Source organism: Triturus cristatus, chromosome 10 (assembly GCF_964204655.1).
Source record: "Triturus cristatus chromosome 10, aTriCri1.1, whole genome shotgun sequence".
Taxonomy (NCBI): domain Eukaryota; kingdom Metazoa; phylum Chordata; class Amphibia; order Caudata; family Salamandridae; genus Triturus; species Triturus cristatus.
Genome location: NC_140593.1, coordinates 625,288,926 through 625,303,453, shown reverse-complemented (window position 1 = coordinate 625,303,453; position 14,528 = coordinate 625,288,926).

Below are 14,528 nucleotides of genomic sequence, written 5' to 3'. Positions count from 1 at the left end.
CACCCAGCGTTCCCCCAGGTCTCCCGGTAAAAATGGTGCCTCACTTGTGTGGGAGGCCCAAGTACCCGCGGCAGGCAAGGGCCCCAAACGTAGTGAGGCGACATCAAGATGGCCTATCGCCAAACCACCTGGTTTTGCAAGGGGGGTCACTTTGGTTTTTGGCCCGGTGCGCGGCGGCCATCTAGGGAAACCTACCAAACCCAGGCATTTTTGAAAACTAGACACCCGGCGGCTTCCAGGGAGGTATGGCTTGCGTGGATCCCCCAACGTTTCCTTACCCAGAATCCCCTGCAAACCTCATTTTTTGCTCAAAAAATCACTTTTTTCACACATTTTGGGGTGGGAAAGTAGTGGCATCACCGGGCTCACACAAATTTACCACCACCCAGCGTTCCCCCAGGTCTCCCGGTAAAAATGGTGCCTCACTTGTGTGGGAGGCCCAAGTACCCGCAGCAGGCAAGGGCCCCAAACGTAGTGAGGCGACATCAAAATGGCCTATCGCCAAACCACCTGGTTTTGCAAGGGGGGTCACTTTGGTTTTTGGCCCGGTGCGCGGCGGCCATCTAGGGAAACCTACCAAACCCAGGCATTTTTGAAAACTAGACACCCGGCGGCTTCCAGGGAGGTATGGCTTGCGTGGATCCCCCAACGTTTTCTTACCCAGAATCCCCTGCAAACATCATTTTTTGCTCAAAAAATCACTTTTTTCACACATTTTGGGGTGGGAAAGTAGTGGCATCACCGGGCTCACACAAATTTACCACCACCCAGCGTTCCCCCAGGTCTCCCGGTAAAAATGGTGCCTCACTTGTGTGGGAGGCCCAAGTACCCGCGGCAGGCAAGGGCCCCAAACGTAGTGAGGCGACATCAAAATGGCCTATCGCCAAACCACCTGGTTTTGCAAGGGGGGTCACTTTGGTTTTTGGCCCGGTGCGCGGCGGCCATCTAGGGAAACCTACCAAACCCAGGCATTTTTGAAAACTAGACACCCGGCGGCTTCCAGGGAGGTATGGCTTACGTGGATCCCCCAACGTTTCCTTACCCAGAATCCCCTGCAAACCTCATTTTTTGCTCAAAAAATCACTTTTTTCACACATTTTGGGGTGGGAAAGTAGTGGCATCACCGGGCTCACACAAATTTACCACCACCCAGCGTTCCCCCAGGTCTCCCGGTAAAAATGGTGCCTCACTTGTGTGGGAGGCCCAAGTACCCGCGGCAGGCAAGGACAACAAACGTAGTGAGGCGACATCAAGATGGCCTATCGCCAAACCACCTGGTTTTTCAAGGGGGGTCACTTTGGTTTTTGGCCCAGTGCGCGGCGGCCATCTATGGAAACCTACCAAACCCAGGCATTTTTGAAAACTAGACACCCGGCGGCTTCCAGGGAGGTATGGCTTGCGTGGATCCCCCAACGTTTCCTTACCCAGAATCCCCTGCAAACCTCATTTTTTGCTCAAAAAATCACTTTTTTCACACATTTTGGGGTGGGAAAGTAGTGGCATCACCGGGCTCACACAAATTTACCACCACCCAGCATTCCCCCAGGTCTCCCGGTAAAAATGGTGCCTCACTTGTGTGGGAGGGCCAAGTACCCGCGGCAGGCAAGGGCCCCAAACGTAGTGAGGCGACATCAAGATGGCCTATCGCCAAACCACCTGGTTTTGCAAGGGGGGTCACTTTGGTTTTTGGCCCGGTGCGCGGCGGCCATCTAGGGAAACCTACCAAACCCAGGCATTTTTGAAAACTAGACACCCGGCGGCTTCCAGGGAGGTATGGCTTGCGTGGATCCCCCAACGTTTCCTTACCCAGAATCCCCTGCAAACCTCATTTTTTGCTCAAAAAATCACTTTTTTCACACATTTTGGGGTGGGAAAGTAGTGGCATCACCGGGCTCACACAAATTTACCATCACCCACCCAGCGTTCCCCCAGGTCTCCCGGTAAAAATGGTGCCTCACTTGTGTGGGAGGCCCAAGTACCCGCGGCAGGCAAGGGCCCCAAACGTAGTGAGGCGACATCAAGATGGCCTATCGCCAAACCACCTGGTTTTGCAAGGGGGGTCACTTTGGTTTTTGGCCCGGTGCGCGGCGGCCATCTAGGGAAACCTACCAAACCCAGGCATTTTTGAAAACTAGACACCCGGCGGCTTCCAGGGAGGTATGGCTTGCGTGGATCCCCCAACGTTTCCTTACCCAGAATCCCCTGCAAACCTCATTTTTTGCTCAAAAAATCACTTTTTTCACACATTTTGGGGTGGGAAAGTAGTGGCATCACCGGGCTCACACAAATTTACCACCACCCAGCGTTCCCCCAGGTCTCCCGGTAAAAATGGTGCCTCACTTGTGTGGGAGGCCCAAGTACCCGCGGCAGGCAAGGGCCCCAAACGTAGTGAGGCGACATCAAGATGGCCTATCGCCAAACCACCTGGTTTTGCAAGGGGGGTCACTTTGGTTTTTGGCCCGGTGCGCTGCGGCCATCTAGGGAAACCTACCAATCCCAGGCATTTTTGAAAACTAGACACCCGGCGGCTTCCAGGGAGGTATGGCTTGCGTGGATCCCCCAACGTTTCCTTACCCAGAATCCCCTGCAAACATCATTTTTTGCTCAAAAAATCACTTTTTTCACACATTTTGGGGTGGGAAAGTAGTGGCATCACCGGGCTCACACAAATTTACCACCACCCAGCGTTCCCCCAGGTCTCCCGGTAAAAATGGTGCCTCACTTGTGTGGGAGGCCCAAGTACCCGCGGCAGGCAAGGGCCCCAAACGTAGTGAGGCGACATCAAAATGGCCTATCGCCAAACCACCTGGTTTTGCAAGGGGGGTCACTTTGGTTTTTGGCCCGGTGCGCGGCGGCCATCTAGGGAAACCTACCAAACCCAGGCATTTTTGAAAACTAGACACCCGGCGGCTTCCAGGGAGGTATGGCTTGCGTGGATCCCCCAACGTTTCCTTACCCAGAATCCCCTGCAAACCTCAATTTTTGCTCAAAAAATCACTTTTTTCACACATTTTGGGGTGGGAAAGTAGTGGCATCACCGGGCTCACACAAATTTACCACCACCCAGCGTTCCCCCAGGTCTCCCGGTAAAAATGGTGCCTCACTTGTGTGGGAGGGCCAAGTACCCGCGGCAGGCAAGGGCCCCAAACGTAGTGAGGCGACATCAAGATGGCCTATCGCCAAACCACCTGGTTTTGCAAGGGGGGTCACTTTGGTTTTTGGCCCGGTGCGCGGCGGCCATCTAGGGAAACCTACCAAACCCAGGCATTTTTGAAAACTAGACACCCGGCGGCTTCCAGGGAGGTATGGCTTGCGTGGATCCCCCAACGTTTCCTTACCCAGAATCCCCTGCAAACCTCATTTTTTGCTCAAAAAATCACTTTTTTCACACATTTTGGGGTGGGAAAGTAGTGGCATCACCGGGCTCACACAAATTAACCACCACCCAGCGTTCCCCCAGGTCTCCCGGTAAAAATGGTGCCTCACTTGTGTGGGAGGCCCAAGTACCCGCGGCAGGCAAGGGCCCCAAACGTAGTGAGGCGACATCAAGATGGCCTATCGCCAAACCACCTGGTTTTGCAAGGGGGGTCACTTTGGTTTTTGGCCCGGTGCGCGGCGGCCATCTAGGGAAACCTACCAAACCCAGGCATTTTTTAAAACTAGACACCCGGCGGCTTCCAGGGAGGTATGGCTTGCGTGGATCCCCCAACGTTTCCTTACCCAGAATCCCCTGCAAACCTCATTTTTTGCTCAAAAAATCACTTTTTTCACACATTTTGAGGTGGGAAAGTAGTGGCATCACTGGGCTCACACAAATTTACCACCACCCAGCGTTCCCCCAGGTCTCCCGGTAAAAATGGTGCCTCACTTGTGTGGGAGGCCCAAGTACCCGCGGCAGGCAAGGGCCCCAAACGTAGTGAGGCGACATCAACATTGCCTATCCCAAATGTCGCCTCACTAAGTTTGTTGTCCTTGCCTGCCGCGGGTACTTGGCCCTCCCACACAAGTGAGGCACCATTTTTACCGGGAGACCTGGGGTAACGCTGGGTGGTGGTAAATTTGTGTGAGCCCGGTGATGCCACTACTTTCCCACCCCAAAATGTGTGAAAAAAGTGATTTTTTCAGCAAAAATTGAGGTTTGCAGGGGATTCTGGGTAAGGAAACGTTGGGGGATCCACGCAAGCCATACCTCCCTGGAAGCCGCCGGGTGTCTAGTTTTCAAAAATGCCTGGGTTTGGTAGGTTTCCCTAGATGGCCGCCGCGCACCGGGCCAAAAACCAAAGTGACCCCCCTTGCAAAACCAGGTGGTTTGGCGATAGGCCATTTTGATGTCGCCTCACTACGTTTGGGGCCCTTGCCTGCCGCGGGTACTTGGCCCTCCCACACAAGTGAGGCACCATTTTTACCGGGAGACCTGGGGGAATGCTGGGTAGTGGTAAATTTGTGTGAGCCCGGTGATGCCACTACTTTCCCACGCCAAAATGTGTGAAAAAAGTGATTTTTTGAGCAAAAAAAGAGGTTTGCAGGGGATTCTGGGTAAGGAAACGTTGGGGGATCCACGCAAGCTATACCTCCCTGGAAGCCGCCGGGTGTCTAGTTTTCAAAAAGGCCTGGGTTTGGTAGGTTTCCCTAGATGGCCGCCGCGCACCGGGCCAAAAACCAAAGTGACCCCCCTTGCAAAACCAGGTGGTTTGGCGATAGGCCATTTTGATGTCGCCTCACTACGTTTGGGGCCCTTGCCTGCCGCGGGTACTTGGGCCTCCCACACAAGTGAGGCACCATTTTTACCGGGAGACCTGGGGGAACGCTGGGTGGTGGTAAATTTGTGTGAGCCCGGTGATGCCACTACTTTCCCACCCCAAAATGTGTGAAAAAAGTGATTTTTTGAGCAAAAATTGAGGTTTGCAGGGGATTCTGGGTAAGGAAACGTTGGGGGATCCACGCAAGCCATACCTCCCTGGAAGCCGCCGGGTGTCTAGTTTTCAAAAATGCCTGGGTTTGGTAGGTTTCCCTAGATGGCCGCCGCGCACCGGGCCAAAAACCAAAGTGACCCCCCTTGCAAAACCAGGTGGTTTGGCGATAGGCCATTTTGATGTCGCCTCACTACGTTTGGGGCCCTTGCCTGCCGCGGGTACTTGGCCCTCCCACACAAGTGAGGCACCATTTTTACCGGGAGACCTGGGGGAAAGCTGGGTAGTGGTAAATTTGTGTGAGCCCGGTGATGCCACTACTTTCCCACGCCAAAATGTGTGAAAAAAGTGATTTTTTGAGCAAAAAAAGAGGTTTGCAGGGGATTCTGGGTAAGGAAACGTTGGGGGATCCACGCAAGCTATACCTCCCTGGAAGCCGCCGGGTGTCTAGTTTTCAAAAATGCCTGGGTTTGGTAGGTTTCCATAGATGGCCGCCGCGCACCGGGCCAAAAACCAAAGTGACCCCCCTTGCAAAACCAGGTGGTTTGGCGATAGGCCATTTTGATGTCGCCTCACTACGTTTGGGGCCCTTGCTGCCGCGGGTACTTGGGCCTCCCACACAAGTGAGGCACCATTTTTACCGGGAGACCTGGGGGAACGCTGGGTGGTGGTAAATTTGTGTGAGCCCGGTGATGCCACTACTTTCCCACCCCAAAATGTGTGAAAAAAGTGATTTTTTGAGCAAAAAATGAGGTTTGCAGGGGATTCTGGGTAAGGAAACGTTGGGGGATCCACGCAAGCCATACCTCCCTGGAAGCCGCCGGGTGTCTAGTTTTCAAAAATGCCTGGGTTTGGTAGGTTTCCCTAGATGGCCGCCGCGCATCGGGCCAAAAACCAAAGTGACCCCCCTTGCAAAACCAGGTGGTTTGGCAATAGGCCATCTTGATGTCGCCTCACTACGTTTGGGGCCCTTGCCTGCCGCGGGTACTTGGCCCTCCCACACAAGTGAGGCACCATTTTTACCGGGAGACCTGGGGGAACGCTGGGTGGTGGTAAATTTGTGTGAGCCCAGTGATGCCACTACTTTCCCACCCCAAAATGTGTGAAAAAAGTGATTTTTTGAGCAAAAATTGAGGTTTGCAGGGGATTCTGGGTAAGGAAACGTTGGGGGATCCACGCAAGCCATACCTCCCTGGAAGCCGCCGGGTGTCTAGTTTTCAAAAAGGCCTGGGTTTGGTAGGTTTCCCTAGATGGCCGCCGCGCACCGGGCCAAAAACCAAAGTGACCCCCCTTGCAAAACCAGGTGGTTTGGCGATAGGCCATTTTGATGTCGCCTCACTACGTTTGGGGCCCTTGCCTGCCGCGGGTACTTGGGCCTCCCACACAAGTGAGGCACCATTTTTACCGGGAGACCTGGGGGAACGCTGGGTGGTGGTAAATTTGTGTGAGCCCGGTGATGCCACTACTTTCCCACCCCAAAATGTGTGAAAAAAGTGATTTTTTGAGCAAAAAATGAGGTTTGCAGGGGATTCTGGGTAAGGAAACGTTGGGGGATCCACCGAGCCATACCTCCCTGGAAGCCGCCGTGTGTCTAGTTTTCAAAAATGCCTGGGTTTGGTAGGTTTCTCTAGATGGCCGCCGCGCACCGGGCCAAAAACCAAAGTGACCCCCCTTGCAAAACCAGGTGGTTTGGCGATAGGCCATCTTGATGTCGCCTCACTATGTTTGGGGCTCTTGCCTGCCGCGGGTACTTGGGCCTCCCACACAAGTGAGGCACCATTTTTACCGGGAGACCTGGGGGAACGCTGGGTGGTGGTAAATTTGTGTGAGCCCGGTGATGCCACTACTTTCCCACCCCAAAATGTGTGAAAAAAGTGATTTTTTGAGCAAAAAATGAGGTTTGCAGGGGATTCTGGGTAAGGAAACGTTGGGGGATCCACACAAGCCATACCTCCCTGGAAGCCGCCGGGTGTCTAGTTTTCAAAAATGCCTGGGTTTGGTAGGTTTCCCTAGATGGCCGCCGCGCACCGGGCCAAAAAACAAAGTGACCCCCCTTGCAAAACCAGGTGGTTTGGCGATAGGCCATCTTGATGTCGCCTCATTACGTTTGGGGCCCTTGCCTGCCGCGGGTACTTGGCCCTCCCACACAAGTGAGGCACCATTTTTACCGGGAGACCTGGGGGAACGCTGGGTGGTGGTAAATTTGTGTGAGCCCGGTGATGCCACTACTTTCCCACCCCAAAATGTGTGAAAAAAGTGATTTTTTGAGCAAAAATTGAGGCTTGCAGGGGATTCTGGGTAAGGAAACGTTGGGGGATCCACGCAAGCCATACCTCCCTGGAAGCCGCCGGGTGTCTAGTTTTCAAAAATGCCTGGGTTTGGTAGGTTTCCCTAGATGGCCGCCGCGCACCGGGCCAAAAACCAAAGTGACCCCCCTTGCAAAACCAGGTGGTTTGGCGATAGGCCATTTTGATGTCGCCTCACTACGTTTGGGGCCCTTGCCTGCCGCGGGTACTTGGCCCTCCCACACAAGTGAGGCACCATTTTTACCGGGAGACCTGGGGGAACGCTGGGTGGTGGTAAATTTGTGTGAGCCCGGTGATGCCACTACTTTCCCACCCCAAAATGTGTGAAAAAAGTGATTTTTTGAGCAAAAATTGAGGTTTGCAGGGGATTCTGGGTAAGGAAACGTTGGGGGATCCACGCAAGCCATACCTCCCTGGAAGCTGCTGGGTGTCTAGTTTTCAAAAATGCCTGGGTTTGGTAGGTTTCCCTAGATGGCCGCCGCGCACCGGGCCAAAAACCAAAGTGACCCCCCTTGCAAAACCAGGTGGTTTGGCGATAGGCCATTTTGATGTCGCCTCACTACGTTTGGGGCCCTTGCCTGCCGCGGGTACTTGGCCCTCCCACACAAGTGAGGCACCATTTTTACCGGGAGACCTGGGGGAACACTGGGTGGTGGTAAATTTGTGTGAGCCCGGTGATGCCACTACTTTCCCACGCCAAAATGTGTGAAAAAAGTGATTTTTTGAGCAAAAAAAGAGGTTTGCAGGGGATTCTGGGTAAGGAAACGTTGGGGGATCCACGCAAGCTATACCTCCCTGGAAGCCGCCGGGTGTCTAGTTTTCAAAAATGCCTGGGTTTGGTAGGTTTCCCTAGATGGCCGCCGCGCACCGGGCCAAAAACCAAAGTGACCCCCCTTGCAAAACCAGGTGGTTTGGCGATAGGCCATTTTGATGTCGCCTCACTACGTTTGGGGCCCTTGCCTGCCGCGGGTACTTGGGCCTCCCACACAAGTGAGGCACCATTTTTACCGGGAGACCTGGGGGAACGCTGGGTGGTGGTAAATTTGTGTGAGCCCGGTGATGCCACTACTTTCCCACCCCAAAATGTGTGAAAATAGTGATTTTTTGAGCAAAAAATGAGGTTTGCAGGGGATTCTGGGTAAGGAAACGTTGGGGGATCCACGCAAGCCATACCTCCCTGGAAGCCGCCGGGTGTCTAGTTTTCAGAAATGCGTGGGTTTGCTAGGTTTCCCTAGGTGCCGGCAGGGCTAGGGTACAAAATCTACAGCTAGTCACTTTGCCAAAAAAAGGGTCATTTTTCGCTGCAAAACCACGTTGCGTTTTGCGCCGTTTCCTGTCGCGGGCACTAGGCCGACCCGCACAAGTGAGGTACCATTTTTCTCGTAGGACTTTGGGGAACGCGGGGTGGGTGTAAATTTGTGGATCCACGCAGATTCCAGAACTTTCCATCACAGAAATGTGGGGAAAATGTGTTTTTTTTTGTCAATTTTTTACGTTTGAAAGGGATTCTGGGTAACAGACCATGGTGGGAGGCAGTCAAGTCACCCCATCCTGGATTCCCCTGGGTGTCTAGTTTTCAAAAATGTATAGGTTTGCTAGGTTTCCCTAGGTGCCGGCAGGGCTAGGGTACAAAATCTACAGCTAGTCACTTTGCCAAAAAAAGGGTCATTTTTCACTGCAAAACCACGTTGCGTTTTGCGCCGTTTCCTGTCGCGGGCACTAGGCCGACCCGCACAAGTGAGGTACCATTTTTCTCGTAGGACTTTGGGGAACGCGGGGTGGGTGGAAATTTGTGGATCCACGCAGATTCCAGAACTTTCCATCACAGAAATGTGGGGAAAATGTGTTTTTTTTGTCAATTTTTTACGTTTGCAAGGGATTCTGGGTAACAGACCATGGTGGGAGGCAGTCAAGTCACCCGATCCTGGATTCCCCTGGGTGTCTAGTTTTCAAAAATGTATAGGTTTGCTAGGTTTCCCTAGGTGCCGGCAGGGCTAGGGTAAAAAATCTACAGCTAGTCACTTTGCCAAAAAAAGGGTCATTTTTCACTGCAAAACCACGTTGCGTTTTGCGCCGTTTCCTGTCGCGGGCACTAGGCCGACCCGCACAAGTGAGGTACCATTTTTCTCGTAGGACTTTGGGGAACGCGGGGTGGGTGGAAATTTGTGGATCCACGCAGGTTCCAGAACTTTCCATCACAGAAATGTGGGGAAAATTTGTTTTTTTTGTCAATTTTTTACGTTTGCAAGGGATTCTGGGTAACAGACCATGGTGGGAGGCAGTCAAGTCACCCCATCCTCGATTCCCCTGGGTGTCTAGTTTTCAAAAATGTATAGGTTTGCTAGGTTTCCCTAGGTGCCGGCAGGGCTAGGGTACAAAATCTACAGCTAGTCACTTTGCCAAAAAAAGGGTCATTTTTCACTGCAAAACCACGTTGCGTTTTGCGCCGTTTCCTGTCACGGGCACTAGGCCGACCCGCACAAGTGAGGTACCATTTTTCTCGTAGGACTTTGGGGAACGCGGGGTGGGTGGAAATTTGTGGATCCACGCAGGTTCCAGAACTTTCCGACACAGAAATGTGGGGAAAATGTGTTTTTTTTGTCAATTGTTTACGTTTGCAAGGGATTCTGGGTAACAGACCATGGTGGGAGGCAGTCAAGTCACCCCATCCTGGATTCCCCTGGGTGTCTAGTTTTCAAAAATGTATAGGTTTGCTAGGTTTCCCTAGGTGCCGGCAGGGCTAGGGTACAAAATCTACAGCTAGTCACTTTGCCAAAAAAAGGGTCATTTTTCACTGCAAAACCACGTTGCGTTTTGCGCCGTTTCCTGTCGCGGGCACTAGGCCGACCCGCACAAGTGAGGTACCATTTTTCTCGTAGGACTTTGGGGAACGCGGGGTGGGTGGAAATTTGTGGATCCACGCAGATTCCAGAACTTTCCATCACAGAAATGTGGGGAAAATGTGTTTTTTTGTCAATTTTTTACGTTTGCAAGGGATTCTGGGTAACAGACCATGGTGGGAGGCAGTCAAGTCACCCCATCCTGGATTCCCCTGGGTGTCTAGTTTTCAAAAATGTATAGGTTTGCTAGGTTTCCCTAGGTGCCGGCAGGGCTAGGGTACAAAATCTACAGCTAGTCACTTTGCCAAAAAAAGGGTCATTTTTCACTCCAAAACCACGTTGCGTTTTGCGCTATTTCCTGTCGCGGGCACTAGGCCGACCCGCACAAGTGAGGTACCATTTTTCTCGTAGGACTTTGGGGAATGCGGGGTGGGTGGAAATTTGTGGATCCACGCAGATTCCAGAACTTTCCATCACAGAAATGTGGGGAAAATGTGTTTTTTTTGTCAATTTTTTACGTTTGCAAGGGATTCTGGGTAACAGACCATGGTGGGAGGCAGTCAAGTCACCCTATCCTGGATTCCCGTGGGTGTCTAGTTTTCAGAAATGTATAGGTTTGCTAGGTTTCCCTAGGTGCCGGCAGGGCTAGGGTACAAAATCTACAGCTAGTCACTTTGCCAAAAAAAGGGTCATTTTTTCACTGCAAAACCACGTTGCGTTTTGCGCCGTTTCCTGTCGCGGGCACTAGGCCGACCCGCACAAGTGAGGTACCATTTTTCTCGTAGGACTTTGGGGAACGCGGGGTGGGTGGAAATTTGTGGATCCACGCAGATTCCAGAACTTTCCATCACAGAAATGTGGGGAAAATGTGTTTTTTTTGTCAATTTTTTACGTTTGCAAGGGATTCTGGGTAACAGACCATGGTGGGAGGCAGTCAAGTCACCCCATCCTGGATTCCCCTGGGTGTCTAGTTTTCAAAAATGTATAGGTTTGCTAGGTTTCCCTAGGTGCCGGCAGGGCTAGGGTACAAAATCTACAGCTAGTCACTTTGCCAAAAAAAGGGTCATTTTTCACTCCAAAACCACGTTGCGTTTTGCGCCGTTTCCTGTCGCGGGCACTAGGCCGACCCGCACAAGTGAGGTACCATTTTTCTCGTAGGACTTTGGGGAACGCGGGGTGGGTGGAAATTTGTGGATCCACGCAGATTCCAGAACTTTCCATCACAGAAATGTGGGGAAAATGTGTTTTTTTTGTCAATTTTTTACGTTTGCAAGGGATTCTGGGTAACAGACCATGGTGGGAGGCAGTCAAGTCACCCCATCCTGGATTCCCCTGGGTGTCTAGTTTTCAAAAATGTATAGGTTTGCTAGGTTTCCCTAGGTGCCGGCAGGGCTAGGGTACAAAATCTACAGCTAGTCACTTTGCCAAAAAAAGGGTCATTTTTCACTCCAAAACCACGTTGCGTTTTGCGCCGTTTCCTGTCGCGGGCACTAGGCCGACCCGCACAAGTGAGGTACCATTTTTCTCGTAGGACTTTGGGGAACGCGGGGTGGGTGGAAATTTGTGGATCCACGCAGATTCCAGAACTTTCCATCACAGAAATGTGGGGAAAATGTGTTTTTTTTGTCAATTTTTTACGTTTCCAAGGGATTCTGGGTAACAGACCATGGTGGGAGGCAGTCAAGTCACCCCATCCTGGATTCCCCTGGGTGTCTAGTTTTCAGAAATGTATAGGTTTGCTAGGTTTCCCTAGGTGCCGGCAGGGCTAGGGTACAAAATCTACAGCTAGTCACTTTGCCAAAAAAAGGGTCATTTTTCACAGCAAAACCACGTTGCGTTTTGCGCCGTTTCCTGTCGCGGGCACTAGGCCGACCCGCACAAGTGAGGTACCATTTTTCTCGTAGGACTTTGGGGAACGCGGGGTGGGTGGAAATTTGTGGATCCACGCAGGTTCCAGAACTTTCCATCACAGAAATGTGGGGAAAATGTGTTTTTTTTGTCAATTTTTTACGTTTGCAAGGGATTCTGGGTAACAGACCATGGTGGGAGGCAGTCAAGTCACCCCATCCTGGATTCCCCTGGGTGTCTAGTTTTCAAAAATGTATAGGTTTGCTAGGTTTCCCTAGGTGCCGGCAGGGCTAGGGTACAAAATCTACAGCTAGTCACTTTGCCAAAAAAAGGGTCATTTTTCACTGCAAAACCACGTTGCGTTTTGCGCCGTTTCCTGTCGCGGGCACTAGGCCGACCCGCACAAGTGAGGTACCATTTTTCTCGTAGGACTTTGGGGAACGCGGGGTGGGTGGAAATTTGTGGATCCACGCAGGTTCCAGAACTTTCCATCACAGAAATGTGGGGAAAATGTGTTTTTTTTGTCAATTTTTTACGTTTGCAAGGGATTCTGGGTAACAGACCATGGTGGGAGGCAGTCAAGTCACCCCATCCTGGATTCCCCTGGGTGTCTAGTTTTCAAAAATGTATAGGTTTGCTAGGTTTCCCTAGGTGCCGGCAGGGCACAAAATCTACAGCTAGTCACTTTGCCAAAAAAAGGGTCATTTTTCACTGCAAAACCACGTTGCGTTTTGCGCCGTTTCCTGTCGCAGGCACTAGGCCGACCCGCACAAGTGAGGTACCATTTTTCTCGTAGGACTTTGGGGAACGCGGGGTGGGTGGAAATTTGTGGATCCACGCAGATTCCAGAACTTTCCATCACAGAAATGTGGGGAAAATGTGTTTTTTTTGTCAATTTTTTACGTTTGCAAGGGATTCTGGGTAACAGACCATGATGGGAGGCAGTCAAGTCACCCCATCCTGGATTCCCCTGGGTGTCTAGTTTTCAAAAATGTATAGGTTTGCTAGGTTTCCCTAGGTGCCGGCAGGGCTAGGGTACAAAATCTACAGCTAGTCACTTTGCCAAAAAAAGGGTCATTTTTCACTGCAAAACCACGTTGCGTTTTGCGCCGTTTCCTGTCGCGGGCACTAGGCCGACCCGCACAAGTGAGGTACCATTTTTCTCGTAGGACTTTGGGGAACGCGGGGTGGGTGGAAATTTGTGGATCCACGCAGATTCCAGAACTTTCCATCACAGAAATGTGGGGAAAATGTTTTTTTTTTGTCAATTTTTTACGTTTGCAAGGGATTCTGGGTAACAGACCATGGTGGGAGGCAGTCAAGTCACCCCATCCTGGATTCCCCTGGGTGTCTAGTTTTCAAAAATGTATAGGTTTGCTAGGTTTCCCTAGGTGCCGGCAGGGCTAGGGTACAAAATCTACAGCTAGTCACTTTGCCAAAAAAAGGGTCATTTTTCACTGCAAAACCACGTTGCGTTTTGCGCCGTTTCCTGTCGCGGGCACTAGGCCGACCCGCACAAGTGAGGTACCATTTTTCTCGTAGGACTTTGGGGAACGCGGGGTGGGTGGAAATTTGTGGATCCACGCAGATTCCAGAACTTTCCATCACAGAAATGTGGGGAAAATGTGTTTTTTTTGTCAATTTTTTACGTTTGCAAGGGATTCTGGGTAACAGACCATGGTGGGAGGCAGTCAAGTCACCCCATCCTGGATTCCCCTGGGTGTCTAGTTTTCAAAAATGTATAGGTTTGCTAGGTTTCCCTAGGTGCCGGCAGGGCTAGGGTTCAAAAACTACAACTAGACTCTTTGCAAAAAAAGTGTAAATTTTCAGTGTGAAAATGTGGTGTGTTCACCTTAGGTTTTGAGCCACTTCCTGTCGTGGGCACTATGCCTACCCACACAAGTGAGGTACCATTTTTCTCGGGAGACTTAGGGTAGTTCAAATTTGTAAAGCAACTGTTATTACCTATTGATTTTTGATGCATTTCTCCCTTCCAAATGAAAGACATTGTGTAAAAAAAAAGTCATTTTGAAAAATGACCAATAATTGTCATGCAAATATGAGTATTCCCAATTTCGAAAATGTGCAAATATGCACTGTTTCTGAACTCTGTAATTTGTTCCCATTTCAGAAATACATAGGTGACTTTCATACCGATTTTTCCATGTATACATTTTCCCACAATAATTGCTATATACCCGGACCAAAAAAAAAAACATTACAAAATGCTGCTCATTTTTCTACTCTGGGTTCGTTGGGCTCTTGGTGAACCTACAAGTCCTATATGTCCCCACAACCAGGAAGGTCTACCGGATGTAACGGTACATTGCTTTCAAAGAGATGTCATAATTCGAAGAAGTTACAGGTAAAAACGTTGACTCAAAAGGCTGCTTTTTTCAACAAATTTTTAATTTTTCCTATATTTGCCTGTAAATTTCTATAAAGAAACCTTGATGGATCTACACAAATGACCTCAGAATTTTGTCTACTTTTCAAAAATGTATAGCTTTCCAGGATCCATTATTGTTTTTGTACCCTTTTCTACCGTTAACTGGAAGGAGGTTGAAAGCACAAAAAATAGCAAAAATAGGGTATGTCCCAGAAAAATGCCAAAACTGTGAAAA